Raw genomic sequence first — 17,368 nt, 5'->3', positions numbered from 1 at the left:
CAACCCAAATTTTCTTCTTTTTGATGCTATAGCCAGGCACTTCCTACACACACATGTGTATGTATATGTTTGTGTGTATATGTATCTCTATAATAAGACAGACTTGGGTAACTAACAATGTTAGGAACATACACAGTATGTCACTGCATTGTTTTCAAATGGAAGAGCAAAGTAACATTTTTTTAAAGCTAAATTAATGGCAAAACTCACATTAAAAGTAAAATATGCTGTTGAATATAACTGATTGATATAGGTTGTTAACAAATACATGTTTGATATGTAAGAATTATCATCCCATTTACTGTGTCAACGGTACCACCAGCTTTATTATCTAGTACCAAAAATGTCTGTTTTTTTTCAGTCCATATATTTCTTATCATTTCTTTGCTTGGCAATCGAACTTTAATGTTATCAAAGTAAAATTGCAGTCACCTGTACAATAATAATTTGATCACTTGTTTGGCAACTCACAGGGGCTGGTTGCCCAGGTATATTCGTTCGTTTTCATGTTCGCCGGAAGACAAATGCACAAGTCTAGTATTATGCTTTGTCTACATCAGCGATGGTCACTAAATTTAAAGCAGAGGTATGTCCATTAAAGTAAAAGTAGAAAAGCTTCCACAAAACCGCGTATAAAATAAATTATACTGTCATGTGACCTAATTCCAGTAAAAATATATAAAAGTACAAGCCTCTACGCATGTTATAGTATAGTTTCAGATTATGATAGTATATAATAACAATTGAAATAAAACATAATTTCAGTTTACAAATGCTCTGCTTACATTGCACACTTTTTATTATTATAATCATCATACAATTACTAAACGTAATATATATACATAGAATGTACTACTATTTGCATGCCATGGTGTTATACCTGTCAGTGAACTCTGAGGCTCATAAAGCATTACAATCAACTGTTTGAGTATCTCAGGTTAAATCTTGATGTTGGTCATTGTAAGCACTGCCAGAAAGTATAATTTGAAGGAAAGCCAAGCACTTTTCATTACTCTGTTGGTATTTAAATTAGCTGACAACTGTTGCAACAGTTCCAGTTTTACTTCTGCACACACATTTATGTTTGCCAGAACTTTGTATGTTTAGCCAGGAGGTACGTAAATTTCATATTAATTTCAGTTAATGGTGAGACTGTGCAGCACAGCATCCTATAGATTAAGGGTGTTCAAGAGGGCTTTCCATTTTCCTGCAAGTAACCAAACACCAAAGTGTTGAGACACTCCTAAAAACCGTTTCCTGGCATATTATGATAGAGTCTAGAAAAATAAAGGTTCACGTTTAAAAAAAATATCTATTTCAGGCACAATGAAATACATAATAATAGTTCTTATAACAAAATATGAAATGGGTAGAAATTTGTATTAGAGTGTAAACATTTATAAAATAGAATCAATCTGTTGGCGTACTTTGGTTAAACTTTTATCTGTGATTAGGGTGTTTTCTGGTAAATAATCTGTTGAAAAAGTTTTGGAATTGTGCAGAGGTTTTTTTAAATTGTTGTAGTATTTCATGAACATTAATTATTTCAGCTTCAAGAACCCATGTAAAATCTTGAGGGGGGGGGGGCATCTGTAACACAAACCAAAGGGTTTTCTTTACAGGTACATCAACGATAATACTTGTCTACAGTGTTTCCGTATTTTCCAATCTGCTATAATATTGTAACTGCTTTGTGAAATTGTGGTGTCATAAATGTGGTTCCATAGCACACACAGTAGTACAAGTGGCTTCCATATCTGTTATCATTGTAAAGACATCTTTAATTACCTGGGTTTATGAATTTTATTGCGCAATCCTCAAAGCATCTAAAATATACCTTTTTCTACCCCATGAGTCAAATAAATGATAAAATACAATAAAGAAAATTAATAAAAAATAAGCAAGGTCCTCTATTATCCAAGGAAGGGTCATGAATGAGTGCCTCCCTTCTTTCCTCCATGCTACCATCACCTCCCATCCTGTCACAGAGGACAAAAGCAATTGAGGGGCATCTATGCCCCTGTGCTCACAAGCATAAGGGAGTTACCATGCTTAAAAATCCTTTGGAGAGGCACAGATCCTGTCCCATCCTGTGCCTCTCCCCCACCTTCATCCTTGCCCTATGGGATTGAGGGCAAGTGTTTTGATTTTTTTGTAGGGGATGAGGCCCTCTTAAGTAAAACCTGTGGCCAAACTAAACCAAAAGGACAGGAAATTAAATTTGTCGTCCAAAGAATGAATGGACCAAAAATATATAAAAAAAAAATGTTTTTGGTCCATTTGCACATGTAAAATAATAACAGTCCAAAGGCCTTAATTGCCACTTTTCTCATTTCTTTTCCGATACTAAAAATATTATATATGGTTTAAAATAAAAGCCATACTTGTCGTGCAAAAAAAGCAATACAATTTGTGCGGGTGCACTAAATGTGAAAAAGGGAAATTATGGCTGAACCAGGAAATAACAGAAATGTTGAAAGCATTGTCGTCATTATCGGGAGGTTAAAGGCACTTGACTGCTACCTTGAAATTGTTGTCTCCCCCTAATATGAGTCAAGACCTGTTGCTTCTGTATCTGTGACATTTGTCCTCGCTTGGCATCAGGTTATTGTGGTACTTGCAGAATAATTTTTCTGATGTGCGAACCCTACTGCTACCTTCCTCCCATGTAAAACAGTGTTGTGAACAATACGAATTACTACTGAATTAGTGGCTAAATATTCATCTTCCTTAGTAACATGATCATAGTTCTATTTATAACAACTAATACACTGAATCATTAAAGATGATTCCCATCTATTTGTGAAATGAGTTACACATTTTTATGGCAAGTGAATCACCTTTTTATGTTTAAAAAACAAATAAGGAAACCACAGTACATATTATGTCCTATCTGATTTGGCGTTTGGCCAGTTTCCTTTTTATTGTATATTGCACATTTCATAACTCGAAAAACCACCTGCCCATCATAGTGAACGAATGTCGGTAACCTTATCATCTAAGGGAAAGTTGATAAAAGCTCTGTCAACCCATAGCTAAATGTAAGCAATATGCCGCCAAAAGTTGACTAAATATTTAACATTTGAATGTATGTGCGGTTTTCAACCAGTCAGTGTCGTCTATGTCTATCACATGACTACATGGAAGCATTATTGGAAAAATGACATTAGACATTAGCAAAATTAATCCCAGGCCTTGTTTGTTATGGTCCCAGCTACCACAGGAGTGCCTCATTAATGGTGTCCAGTATTTGTTGGATGTTCCTTACTTTGTTGTGCCTTTTGAAAAGGAGAGTGGGACATAGAAGACGGTTGGGAGACATTTAGAGAGTGTAACAGAGTGTGAGATAGCCTGAGACTGCCTGTGAGAGAGCGTGAGTGAACGAAAATGCAGATGAAAATGTGCAGCTCTTTGCTTCGTTTTTGCTCCTCCTCGTTTTCAGACATTTATACAAATGAACAAAATTGACAAATGTTGTTAACATTAAAATGTATACGAATCCAAATGCACAAGTCTAGCATGTTGAAGTGTGTAAAAGGCACTCAAAAGGATCCCAAGGGACATTTCATGTACTCTCAGCAATGTATCTTTCTACTATATTTAACACGTTATTAATTGTTTGTTATTTTTGATCTGAAGATTATGCATGTTAAAATTCATCACGACAACTCTCATATTGACTTTTGAAATACAGAATGAGCTACGCAACTGCAGTCAGATTGCATCAAGTTGAGTTATTGATTCATCTGGCCCCATGATATGACTTGTAGTGAATTAGAAGGAGACTTTCTAAAGATCTGTGCTTCTTCTAAGCAGGTAATAAAGGGTTACCTATTTTTTCTTTGACATTACGATTTAAAAAAAAAAAATCAAACAGCTATAACATTTGGGTACGTATACAAATAAACGTAACATAATCAACAAAGTAAACACAAAAACAAACATAGAAAGATATATCTTTTTATTATTCTGCGCACGGAACACACTATGAACTTGTGGTTTTGTAATTACATGCTCAGCTAGATTTGGATACAGACATTAATTATTCTCAACTTTCAGCCTTTCAACAATTTGTGTTACACATATTTACTACCTAATTTTAAAATATAGAAAATAAATGATGTATATATTTAGAGAGTGAGCAAGGAGGTAAATGTCTTTTTTGGTGTATTGCATGTAAGTATACATGTAAATGAAATATAGCATATATTACCCTTTGTTTTCTAAATGCATTTGAGCAGTCACAGCTTGAATAGGCATTTGGGTATCCCAGCTGTGCAGGAAGTAGATGGTCTTTGTTCTTATTCGCCCCCATGATTACACATTATCAGCAACAAACCTCTATTGAACCTAATATGAGTCTTACTCTTAACCCAGTGTATTGCGTATTCACAGAAGAGCTTGTTGCAAACGTCATAAGGTCTCAGGTCAAATGACACAATTGAGCTAAATGCCAAATATTTGGTAATCTATTTACTTACATAGACTTTTTTTTCCATTGCTTCAATTGGCACACAAAGCTACTTTATGGATCGAAGCAGGATAACATTAGTTGTATTGCACAACTGGGCTTATTGCTAAAACACATTAGCTAAATGCACTCCAGGTATTGATATAAATACAAATTGTTTTCAACCCAAATAGAATTTATGAATCAAGTTTGTATAGACTATTATTGTTTCACTTCATTTACTAACAGCTAGCGTATGATTAAAAAAAAGAATCATTTTATTTTAAACCTAGCACAAGGTTAATGGAGAAAAAATGTTTTACTTGGCCTCAGTTTATCCACATTTTCCACTTGCTCCTAGCTAAATATTGTTTTGGTTTTTTGTGTGATATCTTTGAAAATGTAGTATAAGTTTACATGATTTTACGAAATCCTCGGTTATCACACAATTTTGGGTTAAATAAGAAATACATTACAAAAATGAGCAAATTAAAAAAAAAGACAATAGATGTATTATGAAATTTAGTGTAATCTTGTGGCAATGAGTCAATATGGAAGAAGCCTGGGTAGCTTTGTAGGATTTACATGCATGTATGAGCTTGAAATGATATTTCATTGTTACACTAATCTATTTTTTGTTGTTACCATAACTTAATAATATAAAAAATAATAAGTAAGTAATTGTTACATTGTAGCTACATTTTAAGTTGGGGTGCAATAAAAAAAATTGTAATCAAAAGTATAAAAAATTTGCAAATGAATTCTTAGGAAAGCAAGAACAGTTTTGTGTTCATGGCCCAGTGATCGCAAAGTATCAATGCAGAAGTGGAAAACACTTAATCACAATTAGATGAATTGCACATGACATATGGGAAACCTGAACAAGGCAATTTTGGTGTTTTGCTGCACAAGGCATTAAAAGGCGCTGTGCCCCTAGATCTTGATGCCAACCGTGGAGGGGGTGGCTGGGGGTTGCCCTAAACACACTACCGTTCCACCCCCAGTTTTCATTGAAATGTACCAAAAAATATTTTAGCTTAACCTATGACGCAGAAATAACATATCATCTAAGCATGTACCAGTTCAGTATAAGGTTTCTGTTTCATCAACCTTTAGATTGGTACAAAATTAATTGTATGCTTCCCAGATGTGCCTTCTTGGGGACCCTAATCCATCGGCCCCTCTTTATGTCCCTGGCATCTCTCTTTCTAACCCCTTGATCGTGAGTGGATATAAATGTCTCAGTGCTCTACAGCCCTAAAGGTAAAAGTAATTAATATAATAATAATAATAATAATAATAATAATAATAATAACAATAATAATAATAGAAAACTGGTTTCTAAATTAACTTGTGTAAATAAAATATATTATTCTGCTATTTAATCATATCTTATTTACATAAATAGCTCAAAATCACATGAAATGTCTTGGTAAATCTTTGCTCCCTTGTTCATCTACTAAGTATCTATCCTTGCTCATAGTCAATGCTGGGAATTATGTTTTTTTTACTTACTCAGACTTCCTCTGCTTTTTTCTCCCTTTCTTTTCTCTTCCAAAATGCTAGAGTTATTTTCTTTAGAAGATCTGACTGACAGAGGAAATTGGTATGTGTCCTGATGTCCTAAGGACAATTTGCTTAATCATGACCATTGAAGCAGAACTTAGTATCCATCCATAAACATTCATAATTATAAGCATTGGTCTAATATATGCACAGGACAGCCATGACCCAATGCTTTAACAATCTAACATTTATATTCTGTTTGGCAAGATGAGAAATTTACTTGGAAAAGGTGATTTAGATTTAAATGAACTTCTGCGCACTGAACTTAAATGGTGTCATATATTATTTTGAATAATTTTAGTAGAGCTAAACATAATTACAGTAGTTCTTGATGTCATAAGTAAAAGTTATTTCTTTAGATACTTTAGATTCCATACTTAATTACGTACATTTTTATATGAAGACTGTGTAACAGGGTGTAACTAGAAACCACAGGGCTCTTGTGCAAACATTGCCCCGGAACCCCCTAACTTCACAACTTGTCTGTGCCTTCTTTGGCCCTTGCCCTCATTCCAACATACACTCTAGCATACATATGTAAACGCACTAACACAAATTACACACACTTAACTATACTGACCAACAAACATGTACACAATCATTCTAACACACACTCCATTTTACTCATTTACACATCCATGCTAACACACACACACACCTACACATCCATGCTCACACACAATTACACATCCATGCTCACACACACACAATTACACATCCATACTGAAACACACTCAATTACACATCCTCAGTTTCACGTGCTGTAACGTGACCCCGGAAAGGTTCAAAATAAGAAGCCAAATTTCCCTTTCCGTTATTTTTTTGGCTAGGGACTGCCGTTCTTCATCTGGAAATGTATATATTGTGGCAAGGTTATGGAGTCTGTCTACATAAGTGGCAGATGGGAACGCTCATTATTCCCAGCATGAGGGGGTTAATTGCTGGAGGTCAGCAAGGTGGAGCCAATTAACCTGCACTCAGGTGCTTAAAGGGCGGCCGTAAGAGGCATTAGGTGTCTGGAAACAGGGAGAGAGGCAGTCAAGCCAGAGGCCCTCAGACTTTATCAAAAGGATTAGTTTTTGTTTTGGTTTATTTACACTATGAAGTGCAATACTGTGGACTATCCAAAGCTGCAATAAACCACATCTTGCTTTTATTCTGCTGGTGTTCGGAGTTTCTTGTTTTGATCGGGCCGTCCTGCCACAAGTGGTGTCAGAAGTGGGATCTCTCAGTGATGGACTCCGGCGCACTGTCCTCCTGCCTCCATAAAACACAGCTCGGGCCTTGTTTTATTCGGCGATGTAAATTGCTGTCACCATCAGGTATTCGGCCAACGAGCTGCGTCCATGACGCGGGGCGAGTCTCAGGCTCCCGGTGAACGTCTGAATTGTAGTATCTGAGGTTCATCTCGTCCACCTGTTCTTGGGACAGCTTCTGTTCGGGTTCCCGGAAGCTGGTGCCCGGGTTTTTGCTGCACAGCATGAATCCGATCTGCCCGCTGGGGTAAGTAGGGATGGTGCAGTATCCGTACTCCACCACGGGGAACAGAGACTTGCAGAACTGGTGCATCACCTTAATGAGGTCCAGGTGGAGCCACTGACACTCGCCTTGACAACAGAGGATCCCCCCTTCCCTGAGCGCCGTCTTCATCAGCTGGTAATAGGACTCTTTGAAGAGACTCTCAGCAGGACCTACAGGGTCAGACGAGTCGGTGATAATGACATTAAACGCATCTTGGTTTTGCTTCATGAACTGGAAGCCGTCTCCGACGTGCGGGGTGAGCTTCGGGCTGGAGTATCCAACGGCCATCCCCGGGAGGTACTTTTTGGAGACGTTAATCACTTCCTCGTCAATCTCGCACTGGACCACGGACTCCACGGACGGATGCTTCACCACCTCTCTCAGGACGCCGCCATCGCCGCCACCAATGATCAGCACCTTGCGTGGGTTTGGGTGGCTGCAGATGGGAAGGTTGGCAATCATTTCTTGGTAGGCGAACTCATCTCTCTCCGTGCATTGGATCAACCCATCCAGAATCAGGACGTTCCTGTAGGTTTTGCTCTTCAGGACCAGGATCTCCTGGAAGGCCGAGCGCTTGTGGTAGAGAACCTCGTCCACCTCCAGGGACATGGCCTGGCCCGGCCACAGGCTGCACGTCTCCCGGAACCATCCATCCCGGACCGGCTGCTCCATGTCGGACCCTGGCACCGCTCACACGGCTCACACGAACCTTCTGCGCCCAGCATATGCCAGACTGCTGCTAGAGCTGCTAGGCTCAATAATTTGACCACCAAGCAAACTGTCCTCTGGCAGCAGGGTCTCCGACCAGATGCGACAAATGCCATCCTGACAGGATGTGAGCAACACATTACAAACAGAGCCCCGTGGCATGAACCTGCTTGTGTTTCTCCAAGAAAACCCAATCACAGCTCTAGGATGTGCCAAGTACACAAATGAAAAGTGTGGGTTCACTGAAATTCCCTTTTTTTCTTCACTTTCTTGTGGTAAGAAAGAGGATTTCCATCCAGTGAGAGGATACCACACCTTAAGGAGACAATCATCCTTCCCTGCAGTGGCAAAGTATTCACCATCTGGGGACCGAGTGATGGTCCTTGTTCCCACTGCCGAAAGCAAACTCTTGTCTCATTGGCAGGGCCCATATGAGATTATTGAACAAGTAGGCCCTGTAAACTATAAAGTTCGACAGCCTGATCGTAGGAAAGTTGAACAGATTTACCATATAAACCTGCTAAAACCCTGGAAGGATAGAGAAAGTAGTATGGTTGCTATAGATAAATCCCCAGACCCAGATGTTAAAATATCTGCTGATCTCACCCCTGAACAGCAAAAGGAAGTTAAAGAAATGATATCAAGACATAAAGATGTCTTTTCTAGTATTCCTGGCAGAACTAGTGAAATCTGCCATGATATTATCACAGAACCAGGAGTTACAGTAAAAGTAAAGCCCTATAGAATTCCTGAGGCAAAAAGGAGTGCAATACAAACAGAAGTAGCAAAAATGTTAGAACTGGGAGTCATTGAGGAATCACATAGCCAATGGTCTAGCCCCATAGTTCTAGTACCTAAGCCAGATGGGTCAGTTCGTTTTTGCAATGATTTTAGAAAGCTTAATGAATGCTCTAAATTTGATGCATATCCCATGCCTCGGGTTGATGAACTCATTGAGAAACTGGCACAGGCCAGATTCCTAAGTGTGTTAGACCTTACAAAGGGTTATTGGCAGATCCCGTTGACAGAAACCGCTAAAGAAAAAACTGCATTTGTGACCCCTGAAGGTCTGTACCAATATACAGTTTTGCCATTTGGGCTTCATGGAGCCCCAGCAACCTTTCAGAGGTTAATGAATAAACTTCTGAGACCTCACTCCAATTATGCTTCTGCATACTTAGATGATGTAGTCGTCTATAGCCGAGACTGGGACTCCCATTTGGGAAAGGTAGAAGCGGTTTTAAATAGTATTCGGAAAGCTGGTCTTACTGTTATACTGTTATACTGTTATACTGTAGGGAGAGGTCTGGTAAAACCTCAACTCACTAAGGCTGAGGCTATTGAACATTGGCCACGCCCTCTAAGAAAGAAACAGGTCAAAGCTTTCCTAGGAATAGTTGGCTATTATAGACGCTTCATACCCCACTTTGCCACTCGAGCTGCACCTCTCACTGATTTGATTAAAGCAAAGGCACCAGATACAGTGAGATGGAATGATGATGCAGAAAAAGCTTTTGCAGACTTGCGCACAGCTTTATGCAGGCACCCTGTTTTAGTAGCCCCGGATTTTAAGGAACATTTCTTTTTGCAAACTGATGCTTCTGATGTGGGCCTGGGGGCAGTATTATCTCAGATGATAGGAGAGGAAGAACATCCTGTGTTGTTTTTAAATCGTAAGTTGTTGCCAAGGGAGCAGAAGTATGCTACTGTAGAGAAGGAATGTTTGGCCATTAAGTGAGCAACTGAAACATTGAAATATTATTTATTGGGCAGATCTTTCACCCTCATCACCGACCATGCTCCACTACAGTGAATGCAGAACAACAAAGACAAGAATACTAAAGTCACACGTTGGTTCCTCTCTTTGCAACAGTTTAAATTTGTTGTGAAGCATAGGGCTGGGCTATTGCATGCCAATGCAGATGCATTGTCTAGGGTGCACAGTTTCTTGTCGAAGGCCGCTTCACACACCTGTGTTAAGCTGAGGGGGAGGGTATGTGGCAAGGTTATGGAGTCTGTCTACATAAGTGGCAGATTGGAACGCTCATTATTCCCAGCATGAGGGGGTTAATTGCTGGAGGTCAGCAAGGTGGAGCCAATTAACCTGCACTCAGGTGCTTAAAGGGCGGCCGTAAGAGGCATTAGGTGTCTGGAAACAGGGAGAGAGGCAGTCAAGCCAGAGGCCCTCAGACTTTATCAAAAGGATTAGTTTTTGTTTTGGTTTATTTACACTATGAAGTGCAATACTGTGGACTATCCAAAGCTGCAATAAACCACATCTTGCTTTTATTCTGCTGGTGTTCGGAGTTTCTTGTTTTGATCGGGCCGTCCTGCCACAATATATATATATATATATATATATATATATACACAGTTGTGTAAAAAATAAAAGTGTACTCTCTTTGAATACTATGGCTTTACATATCACAACATAATAACAGTCATGTGTTCCTTAGCAGGCCTAAATATTAGGTAAATACAACCTCAGATGAAGAACAACACATGACATATTATACTGTGTGATGATTTATAAAAAATAAAGGCAAAATGGAGAAGGCATGTGTTAAAACTAAGTACACCTTATGATTCGCCTTATGAATCCCAGGTCCTGGGATAATAATAATAATAATAGTAATAATAATAATTTAAAGTAATAAAACAAGACTTACATTATTTTTATGCTATCCTATCATTTTGGTGAACCTGCAATATCTTATTTCGCTGGAGATTTTAGTTAATCTGCATGTATTAAAACTGAAACTGTCAGAAGCTTAGCAAACAGAGTGAATGTTTCATTTACCAAAAAGTGTTTACCCTTAAGATGGCTAGTTTAATTTATTTCTGTCTGACTTGAAATATGTATTTGGTTTAATTTGCAATACAAATTTCAAGGAATATTTCATGTTACAAACAGCTGAACAATTTATACAAAAATATTATTGTGTAATAGAAGCATTAGGTATTGGCATTGGCATGTTTAGTTAGCTATGATATTCTTTTTGCACCCATGTGCACTGGCTTTTGTGAGAGCACTCTATCTAATCTTTTACACAGTCAAGATTTCACAGCTTATAACTTGTTTTCAGACATGTATTATTATTATAGTTCTTCTTATTTTTTTATCTTTTTATGGAGTTAATGTGTAGCAAGGGGAGGTCAGGGCTGGTCTCTACAAATATACCCTACAAAGACATCTGAAGCTGCCTATGGCAAGGGTTAATGCTGCACAATCACTCTTATCGGAGAGATTGTGCAGTATGTCAACAAATTTGTACTCAAGTATAACATGGACCACTTCTCAGGACTTTTGAAAAAGGGGTAAATGGAGACTTTATGGCACAAAAGAGTACACTTAATGTTTTATTTTACGCCAAAATGCACCTTTGTTTTACCATACTGTGTATGACCGTATACTGCTCAATAGTGTGGTCACTGTGAAGCTATCATCAAAAATCTGAAGTCAATGGCGTGATGTGGTTACAAGATAATATCTCATACAGCAAGACACCACTTCATGGTTAATTTTATACTAATACATATATGAAAAGAGGAAAAACTTCAATTTAACATTTAATTACATGTAGCAGAACAATTCGCATTTGATGAATATTGAATTAAACAAATAATCAAAAGGTTCACCTCTGATTTTTTAAGTATGCTTTGTGTACAAAAATCTGTTAGTAAACGCTTAATGTTCATATATATATATGTTCCCTCCAGCTGCAGAACTACTCAACCCATAGGACACTTGTGTGTGATATCATGTTGATATTAATGTTTTGACCACTGCAAATTGTGTAAAGTTTCCTATTTCTAGCCAAATAAATCATTAACACTGATCTAAGCAGCCTCTGGTTTATCTTATCAGCCGCAGTTTACAATGGCATTTCCTGATACTTTCTGGGTCCAAACGTGCCACAGGATGAGTTCTGTTTCCTGATGTGAAACGCCCAGCACGTCTGCATTTGTCTGTAGTCAAATACGATGGTTTCACTTCCAACTCAATTTTAACCTAAAACTCAACAGCTATTGTCTTTTAGAAAGAAAAAAAGACAGTCTCTGAAACAACACGATCAATGAATCACCATTCTCTTCTATTGTCTAAATCATTAAAAACAAAAAGCTGATGCAATTTTTGTAGCCTGTGAAAATATAACCATTGTATTATAGCTGTAAATAGATTTAAAAACTATTGATTTTTGATTGGGTTTACTCGCAAAATGGTGAGGGTTTTTAGGAGAACCAACTGAATGAGCTTCTCCTACAAGAGCTTAGTTGGCCCCAGTTTATTGAATAGTTAAAATAATAAAGAAAATTAAAAAAATTGGAAGCGTTCCTCTTCTTTATCTTCTCTGTTGGTGTTGGAAATATGCATTAAGCCTTTGAGAATGTATGGTTCTCACCCATACTCCCCACCACTATGCTATGGGTTAGGAGGCTAAAATATATGAACATTTTAAAAATTCTACTTATTTCCCCGCAGAGCTGTGCAATAACTAAATAGAACATAACAAGTGGTGCATGAAATAACAATTTGGACTTGCAAGGTTTTTTCAAAGGTAAGGAAGGCAGGGGAAAAAAATCAACCCTACTTTCAATGGCAGCTGGTTTTTGAATACAGCCACTGGAGTTTCTTGAAAGTGGGTAGGTTGTGCTTCCTGTGTCAGGTTGTGTATATGTCTAACAAGCTATACAAAGGCTGCCTGTTTTTGTGTGTAGAGGCACCTGTGTGACAGAAGGGGCTGCAAATATACATATGACAAACAATATACAAAAATAGAGGCTCGTAGAAATTAAAAAGTGAAAAAAGCATAACAATTCAGAGTTGCTGCTTCCTTCTTCATCTCCTCCTTTCTCCCTCTTTTTTATTTCACTCTATTTTATCTCTTTTACATATTTATTTTCCACTCTCTCTCTCTCTACTCCTTCTCCTTTTCTTTTCTCCTGTCCCTTTCATTTCCTCTCCTTTTTCTATTCTCCTCTCTCACGTTTCTTTATTCTCCCTCTTCTTCCACTCTCGTATTCTCACTTTTCTAGCTCTCCTCTCGTTTTTTCTCTCTGCAAAAGGTGGGAACACTAGGTGTTGCCCTCTAAAACAGGGGTTCTTAACTGGGGGTATCAATATTGCTTGGGAGTATGGGAACCAAATGATGGGGTATGGGATTGGATACATGAAAACTATCACCTTTATTAATATAGATTGAGGCTGCAAGGCCACTAACCAATAGCCATTAGATCGCTCAACAAAGACATCTTCCCGCTTCCCAGTATTGCCAGTTAATATGTTTGCATGGTCCCAACCTTCAAGCACACCTTTCTTTTTAATAGTGTCTTTTTCTAAACAATATTTCAATGGATACTGTTTCTTAACAAAAAAACACATTGTCATTAACTGTACCTCAATTTCATGTTTTGATTACACAAAAACAACAGCAAAAATCTCACTAGTTTTAGCTATACTATATGGAAACCTGACTATTTGATGACATTACATTCTGAATAAATTGACATTAATATCTAGTTGGTCCTCCCTTTGCAGGCATAACAGTTTCTACTCTTCTGACATTTTGGGGAGTTTCCATGGGAACTTTTGTCCATTCATCAAGTAGAGCATTTGTGAGGGCAGGCACTGAGGTTGGATGAGAAGACCTGGCTCGCAATATATATATATATATATATATATATATATATATATATATTGTGGTAAAGTGTATGGGAGAGTGGTTGATGGGATATATGTCTCACCTGGTTACCTCAGCCAGGCCTGGTAGCAATCCCAGGTGCTCTCAGGTGAGGCTTCCTAAGCTCGTTACTGGGGAGGAGGCCTTAAAAGAAAGGGCTGTTAGGTTTTCAGAGGGAGGGAGACACTGAATGAAGGAGCAGCTACAGCCAGCGCTGCAGCCCACCAGGTATGAAGCTTTACCCCATACAAAACTGGTTACTTTGCTTTGCGTCAGACCTTAGGCTGCTAGAGAGGTATCCTGCTGTTTAGTTAGAGCCGGACAGGCTTATAGTTTGTTTTGTTTACAAGGTGCTCTGTGATTACAACATCTAAATAAACACGCATTTTACGTTGGAAACCTGTGTGAAACTGTCATTGCCGCCCCATGCGTGAGCTGTCCCCTACAATTGGTGGAGAATGCAGGCACAGTTGTGCTAGGAACAACGGCGGGACAAAACACAGCATCTGAATTTTGTGGACATGTAAAGGGCCGGAAGCATATGTCCTGAGTGAAGGCTGCAGCACTGTAAGGCCCATCCGGCACAATGGAGGAAGTGATAAAGCAGCTGATACAGGCCAACCTGAGACATGAGCAGGCCTTGGAACAGCAACGGAAGTTTCATGCAGAGGCTTTTCACGCCCAGCAACATGCGCAACAGCAGACTATGGCCCAACAACAGGAAACGAATTGCCTGTTAATGGAGCAGATTGCTGCGCTCAGAGAGACTGTTGTGGCTCAGCCCCAACAAGTGGAGGCAAGCCCCCTTGAGACTGTTAACGTGAGGAGGGCCGTTCAGCGGGGCTTACAAAAAATGACACCCGACGACGACGTTGAGGCCTACCTCACCGTATTTGAGAGAGTGGCGGAGAGAGAGAGACTGCCAGTTGCAGAGTGGGCAGAAGTGATTGCACCCTTCCTGACTGGTGAACCGCAAAAGGCCTACTATGACCTCGGGGAGCAGGATGTCCGGGACTTTACAAAACTAAAAATGGAGATCCTTGCTCGCCTGGGTGTTACGCCCGCTGTTCGGGCCAAGAGAGTCCACTGTTGGAAATACACCGTGGACAAGCCTGCCAGGTCCCAGATGTATGACCTTATTCATCTTGTACGTAAGTGGCTGGAACCAGAATCCACCACACCAGCCCAGATTGTGGAAAAGGTGGTAGTGGACCACTACCTCCGCGCCCTCCCGGCGGAGCTACAACGGTGGGTTGGGCATGGAGACCCCAGAACTGCCGAGCAGCTGGTCAACATGGTGGAAAGGTTCATAGCAACCGAGGACTTCCTCCGTGAGGTCCCTGCGGCACCAACACCTTCCAAGACTGTCAGACCCGCGACAGCTGTGGGTAAGAGAGTTCCAGCTGGAGGTGTATGGAAAAATGTGAGAGAGAGCAGGGCTCTAGAGTTTGGGCAAGGGCAAAAGACTGATCCTGAACCCCTGGGACCCCACAATCCTAGAAAGGGCTCCCTACTAAGGAAGCCAGGGACCCCCCAGTGCTGGAGGTGCCATGAGTGGGGACACATAGCCGCCTATTGCCCTCTTAACTCAGAGCCCATGGTGTGTGACGCTAGTCGGCGTCAGTCCCTGTTTGCAGAACCTGTTTGTGCAGCCATTCCAGAATCAGAGACTGAGCCGCATTTTTGTATGGTGAAGATACGTGACTGCTCCGTGAAGGCACTTTTGGACTCGGGTAGCCTGGTGACTATGGACTACGTGCCGAACAAGCACATAAGAGTGCTATGCATCCACGGGGATATTGTAGCTTACCCTGTGGCCCCCATTAAGTTGGTGACCCCATCTGGAACTGTGACCTACGAAGTCGGAGTTGTAAAAAGACTTATGCATGCGGTTATATTAGGCCGCGATTTCCCCTTGTTCTGGGAGCTGTGGAGAAGGGGGAACGTTTCTGCAGCTGGGGAACAAACTCCGGCAGAGTCTGTACCCCTCCCTGTAAGTAATGGGTCAGGTGAGATGGCCATTGGGAACAATGATACCAGTAAGGGGCATGATGAAAAGGATCTAGGCCCATCTGAAATGTATAGTGAAGATTCTTTCCCCTTGCAGGTGTTAGCTGGGGAGGAAGAAGAAGAAACTTCCCTACCCGGCCAACAGGTCTTAGATTTAGAAATGTCTCGGGGTAACTTCGGGACCGAGCAAGTGAGAGACCCCACTCTGGGAACTGCACGGGCAAATGTCACAGTAGTAAATGGGGTACCACAGGAACCCGAAGCTGACCAGAAATTTCCGCATCTTGCCATGAATGGGGATCTAGTGTACCGGATCACCAAAGTTAACAAGGAAATTGTGGAACAGCTTCTGGTGCCAAAACCATACCGACACCTGGTGCTGGACATAGTCCATAACCATGTGTTTGGGGGGCACTTGGGGACTAATAAAACACAAGAGAGGGTCCTCCAAAGGTTTTATTGGCCTGGGGTATATGAAGAAGTAAAAAGGTATTGTGAGTCATGCCCCACATGCCAGAAGAGTGCCCCTACACCACACTTCCGTAGCCCCTTGGTGCCACTTCCCATCATTGAAGTACCATTTGAGAGAGTTGCCATGGATTTGGTAGGGCCCATTGTCAAATCAGCTAGGGGACACCAATACATATTGGTTGTCTTGGATTATGCTACCCGGTACCCAGAGGCGGTACCCTTAAGAAACATGGCCTCCAAAAATATTGCTAGGGAGTTGTTTTACATGTTCTCTCGCACGGGGATCCCTAAAGAAATTCTTACTGACCAGGGTACGCCCTTTATGTCACGGGTCATGAAAGACCTGTGTAAGTTGTTTAAAATCACTCACCTCCGTACCTCAGTGTACCACCCTCAAACAGACGGGTTAGTGGAGAGGTTTAACAAAACCCTAAAGCATATGCTAAAAAAGGTGGTAGAAAGGGATGGTCGGGATTGGGACTGTCTATTACCCTACCTCATGTTCTCTATCCGGGAGGTGCCCCAAGCGTCTACAGGGTTTTCCCCCTTTGAGTTAGTCTATGGCCGACATCCACGGGGTTTGTTAGATATTGCCAAAGAAACTTGGGAGACCGAGGCCACCCCATATAAGAGTGTTATTGAACATGTGGCTCAGATGCAGGAGCGAATAGCGACGGTGATGCCTATAGTTAAAACGCATATGCAAAGAGCGCAGGAGGCCCAGAGCAGAATTTATAACAGATCTGCCAGGTTGAGGGCCTTTAATCCTGGGGACAGGGTCCTGGTTTTAGTGCCCACCGTCGAAAGTAAGTTTTTAGCCAAGTGGCAGGGTCCCTATGAGGTTGTAGAGAAGATGAGTGAGGTGAACTACAAGGTCCATCAACCGGGCAGGAGAAAACCCTTCCAGGTTTACCACGTAAACCTGATCAAGCCGTGGAAAGAGCGGGAGTCTTTGGGGGCG

The 17,368-nt window shown here is 40.5% G+C and overlaps 1 pseudogene; it reads right to left on the bottom strand.

Annotated features, from left to right (window-relative positions):
* Positions 1–7,228: 7,228 nt before the first annotated feature.
* Positions 7,229–8,209, bottom strand: LOC149300752 (spermidine synthase pseudogene; annotated as a pseudogene).
* Between the last annotated feature and the right edge of the window lie 9,159 nt (positions 8,210–17,368).

This window comes from Sceloporus occidentalis, unplaced genomic scaffold, assembly GCF_023333645.1.
Source record: "Sceloporus occidentalis isolate IW3139 unplaced genomic scaffold, rSceOcc1.0.p SCAF_23, whole genome shotgun sequence".
Lineage (NCBI taxonomy): Eukaryota > Metazoa > Chordata > Lepidosauria > Squamata > Phrynosomatidae > Sceloporus > Sceloporus occidentalis.
Note: the sequence above shows the minus strand (reverse complement) of the source record. Positions and strands in the feature narration are given on the sequence as shown.